We start from the raw sequence: 16,516 nt of genomic DNA, 5'->3' as shown, positions 1-16,516 counted from the left end.
GTAGCACTTCCGGCCAGTGACTTTATTTGATGTTCACGTCACACAGCAGCTACAGGCGTACCACACGACAGGCGTACCACGCGACAGGCGTACAACACGACATGCGTACCACGCGACAGGCGTAGCAGCATGCATCGGCTATAAACAGCGCGTGACGACATATGACGCGTCGTACTGTCATGCGCCAAGCGTACTGCCATGGGCCAAGCGTACTGTCATGCACCAAGTATAATACCATGCACCACGCGTACTGCCATGCACCAAGCATACTACCATGCACCACGCGTACTGCCATGCACCAAGCATACTACCATGCACCACGCGTACTGCCATGCACCAAGCATACTACCATGCACCACGCGTACTGCCATGCACCAAGCATACTACCATGCACCACGCGTACTGCCATGCACCAAGCATACTACCATGCACCACGCGTACTGCCATGCACCAAGCATACTACCATGCACCACGCGTACTGCCATGCACCAAGCATACTACCATGCACCACGCGTACTGCCATGCACCAAGCGTACTGCCTTGCACCACGCGTACTGCCATGCACCACGCATATTGTCATGCACCACGCGTACTACCATGCACCACGCGTACTACCCATGCACCAAACGTCTGCCATGATGCACCAATCGTACTACCATGCAACATGCTTACTGCCATGCAGCATAAAACGCTAAGCGTATACTTCAAAGCGTCCGCCACACCGCACCAAGCGACTGCCATGCACCAAGCGTCTGCCACGCACCATACCAAGCATCCATGCATCAAACTTACTAAAACATGCATACAATCGGTGACACTCTGAGAGAGTTTCAAACAAGTTAGAAACGCGCGTAAAAATCAAGTTTTTATATGTCAAGTCATTTTTCATGTCAAATTGTCACTGTCGCTAAAATTTCAATAAAGTTAGACGGACGCGTAAAAGTCATGCCATTTCCATGTCAAATTTGTCACTGACGCTCTGAGAGAGTTTCAATCAAGTTAGACACGTATCCAAGTAAAATTGTTACGCTGATCAATCTAGCTTCCTTGTGAATTGGAAATCTCACACCTAGATTTAAAACATATAAAACATCGTAAAACGTAATTGTAATACCAAAATTCAGTATATAAAAATAATAGTGTTATAATGAACTTCAGGTATACACAAAACAGTATAAAGACTTTGAAACTAATCTCTATTAAAACTATTTCAATTAGATAACTTGTATCGTTCGACACATCCTAGTTTCTTCCGTTTCAGTCAAGACAGGAATGAACAAATCTAGAATGTGACGTCATGACGCGCAGTGATCATTCATTAGTTTTTCTTGAACGTTAATTTTTCGACCAAATAAGTAAACGTAAGTGACAGTAAAATACATTATTTCCATGTAAATGTCAAGTAAAGATGCAGCACGTATCTATGTAATTTAAATATTTATTATTCGCTACAATGCTAGTTCTTCCTAGTGAAAGCATTTCATGCTTTTTGTGTCGTGCGTGTTATTGACTTATTTAATTCAAAGGAAACCCATGCGTGCGTGCGTGGACGGACGCATCATTTTTTCTCCGACTTGTAAACGCTTGATTCAACGTTCACGCAATTATTGACCAATCACGATGAGATGAATCCGCGAACAATCATCTGTGATTGGTCAAATCACTTACGTTACGCCCACATCGTCGTTGTGTTGGATACGCGAGACGTGAACGTGACGTAAGTAATTGTCCAATCACAAGCGATGGATTAGTATGTAGTTATGGCATAATTAATACCTTATAGAGAATTTGAAATCCATCGATGGCGTTGGTCTATTATTTTATAGTATATTAAGAAAATGTTAAGGTAATCTTATTATATTCATGCATTATTCTGCCTTAACACGTTGGGAAAAATAAGGCTGAATTCATACAACAGACAAATTCACTAGTATGTCTATGTATTTATTGTAAAATTAAGGTGTGTTGAGACACACACACCGAAGTAATCGTCGTAACGCATTATATATAACGAATATGATCATAATATTATTTTACCATTTTGTTCTTGTAGGGGTTTATGTCCGCTTGCTAGTTGTGGCTGTAGGTGCGCCGCTGCGGCCTTCACCCGTGCTGCTACTCGCCACATTCGGTAAGTAAATCAGTTCTCAAAACTGTATCCCTCTCTATCGTACCATCAACCTCACACATAACCCCATCAGCCATATTTATGCTATAATAGAGAAGTGACTAAACGCTCGTAATCTCTACGTTACTCATTGATGTAATCAAATGTGCACGGTTGTCGAATTTTGAATTCACATTTGTTTGTTTATGTCAACCAGGGGTGCAATATAAGGACCCAAAAGCATCATGTGAACGGAAGTTAAAACTGATATTACATTATACGCGGCTTTGCGCGCGACAAGTTTGCAGATATGATCTTGGTCACGTGGTGCGGTGTCATGTGTTTTACATTTACAGCAAATGCTGGTTTAGTCAATAGAGAAGAAATACCATTTTATACTATTTGAAAAATGTTTCCAATATTTTAATATTTATGAAACGATTTTGTCGTCGGAACATACAAAGCCTCGAAAAAAAAATGGCTTCCAAAAATACTCCCGACACTGTCATTGTTTTTTTCAACTGTTTTTATTTTAAGAACTCCACTTGTTTGATATATATATAAATCCAAAGGCAAATTACTGAAAAAATGACAATGCTGTGGGTATCAGTGGCTGGATCTCAATGGAGATACAACAAAAAAGTGAAAAAGCTAAATCAAAACGATAAAGTAAAACAGCCAGAAAAGTTAGCAGAGCTTTCGGGCAAAACTAGCCCTTCATCAGTGCAAGTGAAGGAATTTGGATAACGTCATAGTATATGTTTCTATACATCATCATAGTATATGTTTCTATACATCATCGTACAATGGAAAGACTTTATATGAGGGAATAGATACTCAGTATACCATACAGTAATTACATTATTTTTACTATATTAAGGCATTCGTGTCCTAACGGCCTTTAGAATGTCAGTTTCATTAATGGATACTCAGTTCAGAAGAAGCGTTTTATTGAAATTGATCAGAGCATTCTCTACACTATGTTTGAATAAGCCTAATAAATGTAAAATGCAATCAATTTCATTGCAACCAAGCAAATTTAACCGTGTAAACAGACCTTTATTATTTCATGTGCCTTTCACGCGGTTTATATTAATAATGTTTTGAGGCAGAATTGATAACCTATGTTTGAATATACGACTAGGGTGTGGTGTTAAATATGTTGTGTGCTTAGGCTAACGCCTTGTGCAAAACCGTGGCAGAGTTGAGACATGGCGAGAGTGTGTTCTTGAATATTTTATTTGCTTAGGCTAACGACTTGTGCAAAACCATGACAGGGTTGAGACACGACGAGATTGTGTTCTGAAATCTGGTTATGTGCTTAGGGTAAGGACTTAAACCTATGCTTAGAATGTGGTCAACCATGGCAGAGTTAAGACACACGACGAGAATGTGTTTCTGAAATCTGGTTATGTGCTTAGGGTAAGGGCTTAAAGCTATGCTTAGAATGTGGTAAACCATGGCAGAGTTGAGACACGCGACGAGAATGTGTTCTGAAATCTGGTTATGTGCTTAGGGTAAGGGCTTAAAGCTATGCTTAGAATTTGGTAAACCATGGCAGAGTTGAGACACACGACGAGAATGTGTTCTGAAATCTGGTTATGTGCTTATGGTAAGGACTTAAAGCTATGCTTAGAATGTGGTAAACCATGGCAGAGTTGAGACACGCGACGAGAATGCGTTCTTAAATATGTTGCCACTGCACTTGGGCTAAAAGGCTCTAAGCATAGACTTGAATGTATATGACTTATGGTTACGACTTGAGAGTTTAAGGTATGTTCTTTATTGCAAAGCAGTGCGAACCGTAACGAGATTTGAATATGACTTTAAGGTGGTGAATATGTATAACTCAAGCCCTCATGCAAACCAGATTTTCGCAGTTTTTACCTCCAATTAGAATCAATCATTGTAATGCAATAATTCTGTGGGTATATTTTGCAATGTTTACCAATAGTTTTGTTTTGGCGTGCCTGCAGCTGATGAAAAACATATAATTCATTAATATAATGTTGGTGCGTACATTGCATGATCGAATCTGCTATTCAGGTCGTCGGTGTGGCTAATACCATGCTGATAATGGATTCACATCTCATATGTTGTACTAAATGTACATAACAGTGCTCTGTAGCAAACACAAATTGCAGCTAGTTGAATTTGATTCTTTATTCATTTTTAACGATTCCTCGTTTGCTTCTGTATCTTACGTTGTTTTAACATAGCAGATTCAATTCTTACTTATAATAGAGTATTGCCATGTTTCAACTGACGCTAATAATTTCCTGGCACGTAATATATTTATTCCTCGAGCGATTTCTTTAATATTTTTTTTTATAGCGGAAAGAAGTTGTATCGATTTACTACTTACTGTATATATAATCCTTTGCAATTTAGTAGAATTATATAAAATTTGCTAATATATATAAATTATTATTTGAAGAAATAATTATTAATAATAAAAATATAATCAAAAACTATATTAGTCATCGTTCCGTCGACTATCCTTACCAGAGAAATCCTCTGATTGGCTAAAAGTTTTGACCAACCGGTCAAGGCCAAACCTTCTATAAAGTTTGTGTCCATAATGAGTACATGTTACCTGCGGTCGTGTATTACAATGCGTTGATTACAACGCAATGATTTCTATAGCTGTATACTGTAGTACTGCATTCATAAGATATAAACTCCCGCGGGGGGCAGAACATTATTGATGTGTGTTTATTGAGTCGAGTAGTAATATATTAAAACGTGAATTAATTACTTAGTCTGTGTAGTGTTTATATATAGTTGTATAGGTTCCTATTCAAATAGTACATTATACACGTACAATGGGGTAGAATGGAACGCTGCAGATTCAATATCGCCGTCATTGTAACGTCGTTATTATTAACAAAATGATGTTTGTTTTAGTATTATCATTCCAAATCTATCTTGGAAAAACTATTAAATTTCATTAACACTTGTTGATGCTATTGAGCGTTCATTGGACCTTAACACATGACCTTAATTACAGCTTTGTTTTGTTATTAAGGAGAAATTTTATACATGAATATCCGTAACGCGTTACTCGTTTAAACGCGTTCAAACGAGTTTTACGCGTTAATACAGTAATAATAAAAACAGCATTTATAAAGCGCTCTAAACAGCTCACAGCATTATACATTAAGGACTATATTCGTTAAACACCACGTGTAATAATGATAATCCGTACTATATATAATTTAGGCCTAATGTTGTTTTACAAACTCTCGTTTAAATTGTAGGGAAGGAAAAGAAAGTATTGAAACGCCTTGTCAGCCTCCTCTCCGTGTCCAATGTTAAAGTGGTAACAATCTATCTTCTGAACGTAAAGCGTCATAGGTGCGAATGTATTCGCGTTTAAAATACTAAAGGCACATTTTTGTATGTCTGACAGTATACTATCACGTGATCATCATCACGTATGTGCCATCCCAGATACTAAAAGTGAACTTGCATGCGAATGATAATCAATCAATCTCCAAACCAGTCACGTGATAGATTTACGTGCGCGTGACTTTGCTGTAGATCCCCCGAAGCTAGTAAAACATACATAAACCCTTTTTACCGAAATATGAAGTTAAAATACTAATGCAAATCAAAATGGATTATATTTGATGTTTACTTCGATGGCATCCATGACATTGATTGATGCGTTGACATTGCAAGAGGCAAACGGTTTACGCGTTACACTTTCTCAGCAAAATTGAAATTTATATTAACTAAACTGCGATAAAATGACATGACGTCACAAAACACTAATTCACATCCCACAAATATATATAGTAATATGGTCAAATATGGTAGTGATATGACACACACATTTTGTTACATTAAGTTTGATAGCGTAGGCAAGGCTTAATGTATACAGTAGCTTCATGCAAATTTACAAACGTCTTGGGCACTGTTTGTTGCTTGTTCGCAGCTTATTACAATGATCTAATAAACGATTGATATCAAGTAATTTTGTGCCTATTGTTTGACTATCGAACGGTTAGCACTAACTAAATTTTTGGTTAATAGCATCCAACAATATTTTACCTTTTCAATACTTAATTATTTACTTGATTAGTGAAATTGGCGATAACGAAGGGAGGTGATGATAGATTATTAGGCTGAATAAAACACCACTGTGATGTTTAATTACGTTGAAGTACGATGACTTAGGCGTTACTGATTTTGCTTGGTTCCCACTAGAACGCAACAGTACGAAGCGGAATCGAATGCAACATTACGCGATGGGTCATCCGAAGTGTAGCTTGTGATTGGTCTGTCTTTAGCAAACCATCGGTTGTCTTTAGCAAACCATCGGTTGTCTTTAGCAAACCATCAGTTGTCTTTAGCAAACCATCGGTTGTCTTTAGCAAACCATCGGTTTCTTTAGCGAACCATCGGTTGTCTTTAGCGAACCATCAGTTGTCTTTCGCGAACCATCGGTTGTCTTTAGCGAACCATCGGTTGTCTTTAGCGAACCATCGGTTGTGTTTAGCGAACCATCGGTTGTGTTTAGCGAACCATCGGTTGTCTTTAGCAAACCATCGGTTGTGTTTAGCGAACCATCGGTTGTCTTTAGCAAACCATCAGTTGTCTTTAGCGAACCATCGGTTGTCTTTAGCGAACCATGGTTTACCTTTACAAACCATGGTTTACCTTTACAAACCATGGTTTGTCTTTATCAGACCATGGTTTGTCTTTATCAGACCATGGTTTGTCTTTATCAGACCATGGTTTGTCTTTATCAGACCATGGTATGTATAGGATAGAATAGTTAGTGTGTCGGACGGCGCCCCGTACTTACAGTACAATGGACCTAAATTAGTATTACTATCATTTTTATTAATAAAGATTCTTCTTGCGTGAGAGTAATACATAAAGACATCAACCGATCGATCCTCCTCACTTCACGTGACCGTAGTATTATTTATGTTAGTTAGAATTGTAGTACCCAAATTCACGAAATGTACCCAATCGCTTGTGGGTTGCGTTTACACATAATAATAAGTTAAAAGTTCCAGTTTCTGAAGCACGCCTAATCTGCTTCATAATTAACTATTGAACTCAAACGTCTGACAATGTGACATTTTAAAAGCGTATTGGAGTATAATGAGGACACTGTCGTAATGTCCTGATTTTAACCACCAAGAAACTCATAATAATAACACGTGACCGATGATGCGTAGGCTGTAAAATCGACACAACATTTAACAATTATGAAATAAACATATCGTCACCAAAGACATTGTGATAGTCACTGAAGCAAAATAACAATCCATTGAGCTGAGCTTTAAAAAAAAATTAAAAAGTATTCACTGATACAAACGCATGTACATAGCATTTAACGGGCTTGTATAAACACAAACGCATGTAAATAGCATTTAATGGTTTTTGTACAAACTACACCATGCACAAATTTTATTTTTTAATAGTTACTTAAAGATGTATTGTCCCCCTGAAAAAAAAAATTGTACATGTTTTTTGTTGATTATGCCATTTTAATATTATATATTTGATCAAACTTGGATCGAAAAGTTTTTACCTGAACAAATTTTATTTAAAGCAAAAAATAGTCAAATTGGTTGCCAGCCAATTGTTTTTTGGTTGAATTTAACCATTTTATTTTAGTGAAAACATAATGTTCGTTTTTTTCTACGCAATTGATTAACTTGATTAAAACTACAAAATAACCTATTCAAAGTCTGATGTAATTAATCTTAATTTTTCATGTTTTTTTGGGGAAAAATACATCTTTAACTCTTCTATGAACACAACTGTTTAGATTTTAATACGAAAGCCACAATAATCTTTAATTTTTATAATAAAATCGTTATTGTGTTATAGATATTCGAATAGTGCTTTTATGTCTGGTGGCTGTGGAAACAGCTGTTGCTGTACATGGGGACATGTTAATGTGTGTCCCCACGATAGTCATGAACGTATATCCCCACGATGGCGATTAAATGACTTGATGTCACTCGATCAACGCTCGTGTGTTCGCCCAGTACTTAAGTTATATGCGCCTGCGCACTGCGTATAGTTACTATCAAAGATAATACAATATATAGCTTGGTTCTCACTTACGTTGACCAATCACAAACGATAGTTCGGATGATCCATTGGCATCATTATGGTAAAATTACTTTCGGCGCGTCACGCACTTGCGTTGCGTCTCCTCGTCCTTGCGTCAGTGTCCCGTCTAATTGGGAACAAAACATTATTCAACGCGTCGTTTTTTTATTCAATAGGTATCATAGCCATATAAAACATTTTACCTTTTTTCGTTGCTGGCCGATTTTTTGATTTGCTATTTTTTATTTTTGAATGAAGTACACCCCGGGAAAAAATTACCGGTTTTCTATCTACCTTTATTATACTCGTCAGCGGTTTTCCAATGATAATTCCGGAAATTACATTACAAGAAATATAAAAAAAAAACTGTATGTACATCTATGTAACTGACAGGTTGATACATTATGCACAGGTAATGCTAGAGGCGGTTGCAACGGATATGTAAAATTAACGCTGTTTATTGTATAAATATTATTAGAGAAACTAAACAAATATAACCTATTCGAGCTGACATTTCGACATGTGATTGGCTACAGCATTCTACTAAAACAAATTACGATAATGTAAATTAAAACAATATTAAGTTATATTACATATCACATGTAAATACGAGATCGTGATTCGTCAAAATGGCATCACATGACTACCGAAATTCGAGAAAATATAATTTCCTTCGAAGAATCTTAATTGTTATATCACACCTCTTGGCAGGCAATATCTGATAATAATTTCATCCGGAACTACCCTTTAATCATAAAATTAATGTAAATAATTGATGGTATAAATTGTAATAATATTTATTGGTTGTTTGCTTAGTTTGAATATTTGCAAAACGATTTACCTGCAAAATAGGCCTATATTACCTATAGGCCTATATTACCTATAGGCCTATATTACCGCAGACACGATTATATCACCATGAATATAGACACAAGAATAATAATAATACAGTAGTGTGGATGTTAGGAGAATTATGAGAGAGTCAAATTCATTATTGAATATAGTATTAATTTTAAAAAAGAAGCAGTTCTCGCCCATAAAAAATTACATAACGTACATTAGGGAATCTGACTATGAAAAATGACGTTATTATGAAAATGCCAACGAATTGATGCGCGGAATAAATATGAGGTCAAACCAGGTCAAATTGTCTCCCATGACCCATTCTGGTCATCACATCCTTAACTGCGCATGTTTCTAAACTTAGTGTTTGACCATATCATATTACCGATGATAAATAGTAATAATAATATGACTATCAAGCGAATAAAACAATTTGCCCATCTTGCAGAAAAAAATGCAAAATGATTGCGAAAAATTTGACTTGGTTTGTTGTTAGAATTACTAGACATTGACACATTAATGTCTTTCTGGTGGATCCAGGCTTAAAGCCCCTTGGGGTTTAAATGGTATTCTCCAGGCATAATGCAACTATTATTTACTTAATTTCCAACCACTTGTATCTTTTATATTTTGTATATGTTTGCATTATGTGAATACATTTGAACTTGAACTTGATGTTTTTCCGAAATGTTCACATTACACATCTTATTACGCATCTTAGTCTCAAATCACCATTTTGATTTTTAAAGAGGGAATAAGTTAATTGCCTCGATGTTTCGGTTGTTCTGTAGTCTTTTGTAATGCTAAAGTTTAGATGACTTGGACGCAACGCAAATCCGTACGCGCAACGCAAGTGAATTGACCAATTACATGCGACCTTTTTGACGATTCATGTGCGTCATTGGTCAGATTAGTTGCGTTGCGATAGCGGCAATCAGTTTATACAGAAGATGCTTATGTAACACTTTTTTTTTCACGTGGTGTCTTATTTTACTTTAGTGTTTATTCGCCATCCCAGCAATCTCGATTGAACAACAAAATATAATATCATAAAACAGTATAGTTTTAGTAATATAATGTTTTGAAGATGTAACCGTTCTGTCTACAGTACGCCTATTATTGTTATATAGTCGGAATATAATTAATTTAATATTCAGCCGTTGATGAAAACAACGATTGGATGATACTAGATTGTCTGTTGGAAATCCGAAAGGTCGTTTTAAGATCGAGGCGCCAATCGTTTACATATCGATAGATTGTCATATTGAATATATAATGTCGTTTGCTATGATTACATGTTTATTATTGGGTCTTATTAGGTGTTTCCACAATGTTCTAGTGAGGGAGGCTAAATTATTTTGTAATAAACCAAACGTTGAGATGTACTTAACTTTGTACACATGATGCATAATATTTATATTCCTATTATTGTAATCAGTTTGTTTTAATCGTACACAATTAGATCTATCCATCATCAGCGCAAGCTCAGTGGTCTAAAGGTATGAACGCTAGATCGTGGGTTCGAGTCTCACCCCCTGAGAATGAGTCACAACTGACTCTACTGAATAAAGTAAAATTACGTCATAGTTAGTAGAGCAAACTTCTGACCAATTAACGCCTCATGATCACCAGAAGACTGTTAGATCTTTTTAGTAATGTGAAATTGTTGCGAACAAACTTTGTTGTACTCTTAACTTGATGTAGTTGTACTATAACATAAAACAAATAAAAGATGTTTAGAATTTTTTGTGAAAAAAAACTTTTATTCTATGGATTATTAAACATGTTGTTTAACGCTAGCGTAACGAATGAGTTCAGAATAATTGTATAGTGATTAAACCCTAAAATATGCTTCTATTCTAAACCAATCGATAGACACACGAAGCAAGTAATCGAACGTTATACCACGTGACATGAAGATTCTCTCAAATCTACTCGCATAAATGGCAATTGATTTTTACCATAGCAACGGATATGAATTACGAGTACATTTGTTTATTGCGCATGTCCCTTAAATGCTATAACTGCTCAATAAAACTTATTGTATTCGTCAATAAAAATATTAAAACCTTAATTTCATGTGTAGTATATAGCATTATTTCTAAATTTCAAATCGTTTAAATATTCGAGTACGTAGATCCATGGGGAGTCATTGCTCGTCTCGGCTATTTTGACTTGCGTTGCAGTACTCCGCATTAACATTGTAAATATATAGGCCAGGGTACACTACGGATAGATTACAACCCCGTGGGTCATCTTACTCAAGAGTTTTAGCAGGCTCGTCTTTACATTAATGTCTTCCTATTCTTTATGGTTGTGTATTTAAATATTTACTGTTACAATTTCATGTTATACTTTTTTTGTAAATATTTTATCATATACATCTGATTTTTGTAAGAAATTATGTAAAAACACACAATTTACAATGCATCGTGAATCATCCTGTGAAATAAAATCGACTTATCATGGCCCCCTACTCTGAATTATATTTTAAATAATTCAATGTGAATCACCGTTTAAGATCACTTACTGTATCATGGCCCCCTACTCTGAATATTATCTAAAAATAATTCATTATGAAAACAACCCTGCAAAATAAAATCGACTTGTCACGACCCCTAATATTTATTCCTGAACACTCGATATATCAATTTCTCAGTTGGAGAAGTTCATTATTTGCCTAAAGATAAACATTGTGTTAGTGTTATATCAATATCTTAATGGTAGAGCCTAGAGCAGGACCTTCTCAACACTCATCTCACATTGGATAGTATAATAACTTATTAATTTGAATCGTTAGTTAATATATCATACTGACATGTTGTAGTAAGTTTACAGCCGGCCATCATGTAATGTGTATTGGTCCATAATACAACAGAATACACACACTATAATAACAAAATTTGCACACTGATGATGTAAGGATATAATTAGAGTAATCACTATTCAGTATATTAAATTCGCTAAAAAAAACATTTCGTTATTTATGGATAAAAAAAAATTATTTAACATTTTACTTATTATCAAACTTGATGTGACAACAAAATTATCAGTATTAAATTCGTAAAAAAAAACACCATTACATTATTTATGAATGGAAACAAAATTATTGTTTAATATTTCAATTATTATTATTTACAAGTTCCTTAAGCTCTGTCTACACTATCAAAGTTTATGTGACAAAAAATATGATCATATCACTACCATACATGGACGGACACATTTTTTTTGTCAAACTAGGTTGATGTTGTAGAAGCAACAACGCAAGATTATGATTGGTCAACTCACTTGCGTGCGTGCGTCCTAGTGGAAACCAAGCTATAGAGGGACAGGACAAAAGAAAAGTTTGTCTTTCACCCAGGTTTTTTTTTTCAATTCCATCGCACTTTGATAACAATGGAATATATCACACGTTCAACGATTTGTTCAATACTTCTGCTATCGTCATTTAAACATAAAATTACTTTACATGAAGTACTGAAATCTCGCTCAGTAAATCAACTGTTGTTATACCGCGTAACATTCAGTGACGTCACATGCTAAATTAATAGTCATAACTATAATAATGATTCCATCGGTAGCGGCTTATATCTACCTTGGTTTCCAGGGTAACTTGTAACTTTATAAGCCGAATTATTGGTAATAATGCTTGAATTGGACTTGGTTAAAATTGTCTATATGAATTCACGTAATTCAATGTGAAAAATCAACGCTAATTATGAAAAGGTCAAACGTACAAATACATTAATTGTCGACATAAATGTAAAAGGATGTATAATTGGCCTTGCTAGAAATGTTACAAAGGAGAGATAGCTAGCATGTAAGCATCCTTGGGGCCAATGTTACACATGAAAACATGCCCAGTAGATAGCCGACCTATATATCGTCGATAACCCGGCGCTTTATATCCACTGGTGACATCATTTTAGGCAGAGAATGGCGTAAACTCTGATGAACTCAATAAATATAAGAGGTATAACGTAATTACGGACAAACCTAGTTGTCTAACCATTTTAAACACGCAAACAGTTTTATAGTATTGTACACTTTAATTTGATATTATCTGCAGGCCTGCTACGTGATTTTATTGAAACATTTGTCAGATAGCGAATTATCTACATTGAAATTAAATTGTTGATTATAAAAACATCAAATTAATCTAAAGTTAAATATACGAGTGAATTGTTATTATTTTGAAACGCAGGTGAAAATAAAAATTACGCACGTTTTTTGAAATAAGCTTGGGTTCACACTTTGACGCAGCACACGGGCGTATGTGCAACGAAAGTGAGTTGGCCAATCACAAGCGATAGTTCGGATGATCCATCGCCTCGTCTTATTGGTCAAAATTACTTACGGTAGGCTTACATCCTTGCGTTCAGTGGTAAGACATGCCTGCCCTCAATCTAAAATTGTTTGAGATTGTTTTTTTTCTTGTTATTGTTGTTTGGTGGCGTGCTTAGATATTTATTGTTTTGATGGTTATTAATTGGAATGTTACCCAGTGGGAGCTTTATTGAGAGCATCAACATAGGGTTTGGAGCATTGCTAATATAGCAAGAAGATTTTCCGAAGCACAGTCTGAAAATAGCCTATTCCGTCAGTACTATGAAGGAAACTCTTAAGCTAGAGTGTTGACGCAAGTTGTTAATGATTATGGTAATTCATATCGAATGTAATTTACATATAATGTTAATATGTATAATAATAATGTGAAAAGAAATCTGATTGGTTCCCATTTGAACGCAAAGGCGTAAGCGCAATGCAACAAGTTGACCAATCGACACTTCTGATGATCCATTCTTGTGATCGGTCAGATTACTTGCGTTGCGCGTGCGCCTTCACGTTGCCAAGTCGAAATAGGAGCGACGAATTTTGAGAGAAGTATACAGAGTTGAGCATTTGAATAATTGAAATCCACTTATACAAGGATCAAGATACTGTAGATGATCTAAATAAAGTAGAAAGAACGAACGCATAAAAACGCATTCTAACGAATGGATTACTGAAGATGTAAAATGTCACGAACTAAAGTAAGATATATTTGAGTAATATGATAAATGCTAAGATTTGATTAAAATTGTGTATGCATTAGGTCTCTTTCGCTATATCAACTGACTTGTTTCAAATCGCCTAAGGTATCCATTTTAGAAAGTTCAAGCAATGATTTTTAATGCCTCTGATCGTCGTTAACCTTAATGTAATGTGCAATACGATAATGTGATATCAAAATGTGCGATAAAATCCGTGATTATGCTCATAAAAAGTATTACATTATATTGAATGTTTAAATACATTTTATACATACTTATTTGCTTGGTATGTGGAATCATTAGGCAACCGTTAAAAACAAATTGTTCACAAAATCCGAATCGAGTGTTTCGCTCATAGGAACAAATTAGTGTTGATTATTCTGATATTTGGATATAGTTGTCAGAGGAACTGAAGTAGACTACATAAAGCTTCGTTCCCACTAGGACGCAGCGCAATGAAGTAATTTGACCAATCACAAGCGATGGATTATTCGCTGTCATTAGTCAACTCCCCTGCGTTGCGCTTACATGCTTGCGTTGCGTCCTTAGTAATGACGTCCTTGCAATGACGTTTAGCGCAACGCAAGTAATTTGACGTACCAATCACAAGCGATGGTGTATTCGCTGTCATTAGTCAACTCTCTTTTGCGCGCGTTACGCTTACCTTGTTGCGTTGCGCCCTAGTGGGAACCAAGCTCAAATAGGAATGGTAATTAAACGTATATCATGCGGGTCTCTAATATTAACTTTTTAATTACGGCACACTTTTGTTACGTCGTGTTGGCTAAGCCTGTCTTGTTTGCAATACAGACAAGTAGTTACTTAACATTTCGTTTGATACTAAATTAATTTTAAATTTGTACAATTTTACAACCGATATTTACAAACGGTCCTTACTTTGTTTCTGATTATTAGCATAGCTACCACAATGGGCATTCAATTAATATTGGAGGAGAAAAATAGCTCAAATGAGAGGGAGCGACTGCAATTTGGAATGTAGATACGGTCTGCCTAGCAACGGCCAGTTCTCTGCACTCCAATCCATAGACCACTATGAAACTAATTAAGGTTATGACGTCATTCATATAAGTCAAATAAATTTATAATGTACTAAAATTATAGGTTTTAATTAGCTAGGTTTTTGTAATGACCTCTCTCAGAAGAGCAGGAAATACATATATCAAATTAAGTAATTACAGTAACGAAATAATAAAGTGTATGTTTCTGTTAAAAAATCACAAAAGAACGAACGGGTACCATTTGAGTTACAGGCAAGGATAAAGACTGCAACTATACACTTCCATCAACAGCTACGTTGTTATCCGACGTATAGCGCGCACCAATAGCTGGTTTATGTTTTATGAAGCAATCCAAACACAAACATTTATTCAATATTCAACAGTTTACATAGTTTATGGGTTAAGATATACACAGAAGCCAAGTGGCTTGTCTTTGTAGTCCTAAGCATAAACATAAAACATATACGGACGCATTACATTAACAAAAAATGACATTTTGAGACAGAAAAAGAAAAAAAAACAAAGTGAGATTAAGCAAAATATTTACAACCCCAATTTTGCAGTAGCAATAGTAGCTAGCAATATGTTTCAAATATCATCTTTTTAATATTGTACTTTAGCATAGGGAGCGAGATCATGTGATTTTGTTCTAGAGTAGACTGGAGTTTATTCCAGTAAGTTGGTCCTTCAATGAACATTGATCTTTTATTAATTTCTAGTCTACTGTGTTGAATATATATCTTATTTGCGTTTCTTAATGTCTTTATCATCATGATGCGCGTCATATATGATGAATAATTCAATAATCAAACAAGACGTGTTTTCTAAATGTACAACAACCTTATGGAAATTGATAACAATCTGCGATAATCACATGTAAAAGTTATTAATATACAAATACTTTGTTGGAATGATAATACTGTTTACAGCATATGTTTGGTAATGATTTAGTCAATGTGTCTAATGATACATATTACCACACAGTGAGCAGTCAATTATAGAATACTTAATACATGCATACAACATGCATATTAGTGTTTCAATCATTTTTTAAAATAATATTATAAGAGAAGGCTGCTAAGAACGATCGGTTATGGATGGCATGGATTCGAAGCTTGTATATTGTTGGTTCGTACCATAGTTTATAGTTCGTTAATATGGGTTGTTCGAACTTTTACATTGTTAAATAGTATACCATAGTTTAGTTCGTTTAGGCCGTGCGTTTTGTTTTTCTGGTTACAAGGCCTACTATTATTATTCACTTTTATTTCAAATATCAAAAAATTGACCAAAATTACAACTCGTGGCTAAGAGCCAAATTGCGTGTAAAATACATGTCATATCAAAAATATAAATATATATAAAAAATATGAAAAAAAAAAAAAAAAACAACAAAGAAGGGGAGAGCAGTCGCAAACTAGCAGGGGAGAAAA

At 35.2% G+C, this 16,516-nt stretch overlaps 1 protein-coding gene across 1 annotated transcript in view; it reads left to right on the top strand.

The window, feature by feature from the left end:
* The first annotated feature begins 2,054 nt into the window (after positions 1-2,054).
* Positions 2,055-16,516, top strand: part of LOC140060056 (muscarinic acetylcholine receptor M3-like) — a 28,175-nt gene continuing 13,713 nt past the window's right edge. Inside the window, exon 1 of the mRNA XM_072106104.1 lies at positions 2,055-2,131. The gene's annotated coding sequence lies outside the window, so the exon portion shown is untranslated. The remainder of the gene's footprint in view (positions 2,132-16,516) is intronic.

The sequence above is a fragment of the Antedon mediterranea genome, chromosome 10, assembly GCF_964355755.1.
Source record: "Antedon mediterranea chromosome 10, ecAntMedi1.1, whole genome shotgun sequence".
Classification (NCBI taxonomy): Eukaryota; Metazoa; Echinodermata; class Crinoidea; order Comatulida; family Antedonidae; genus Antedon; species Antedon mediterranea.
Note: the sequence above shows the minus strand (reverse complement) of the source record. Positions and strands in the feature narration are given on the sequence as shown.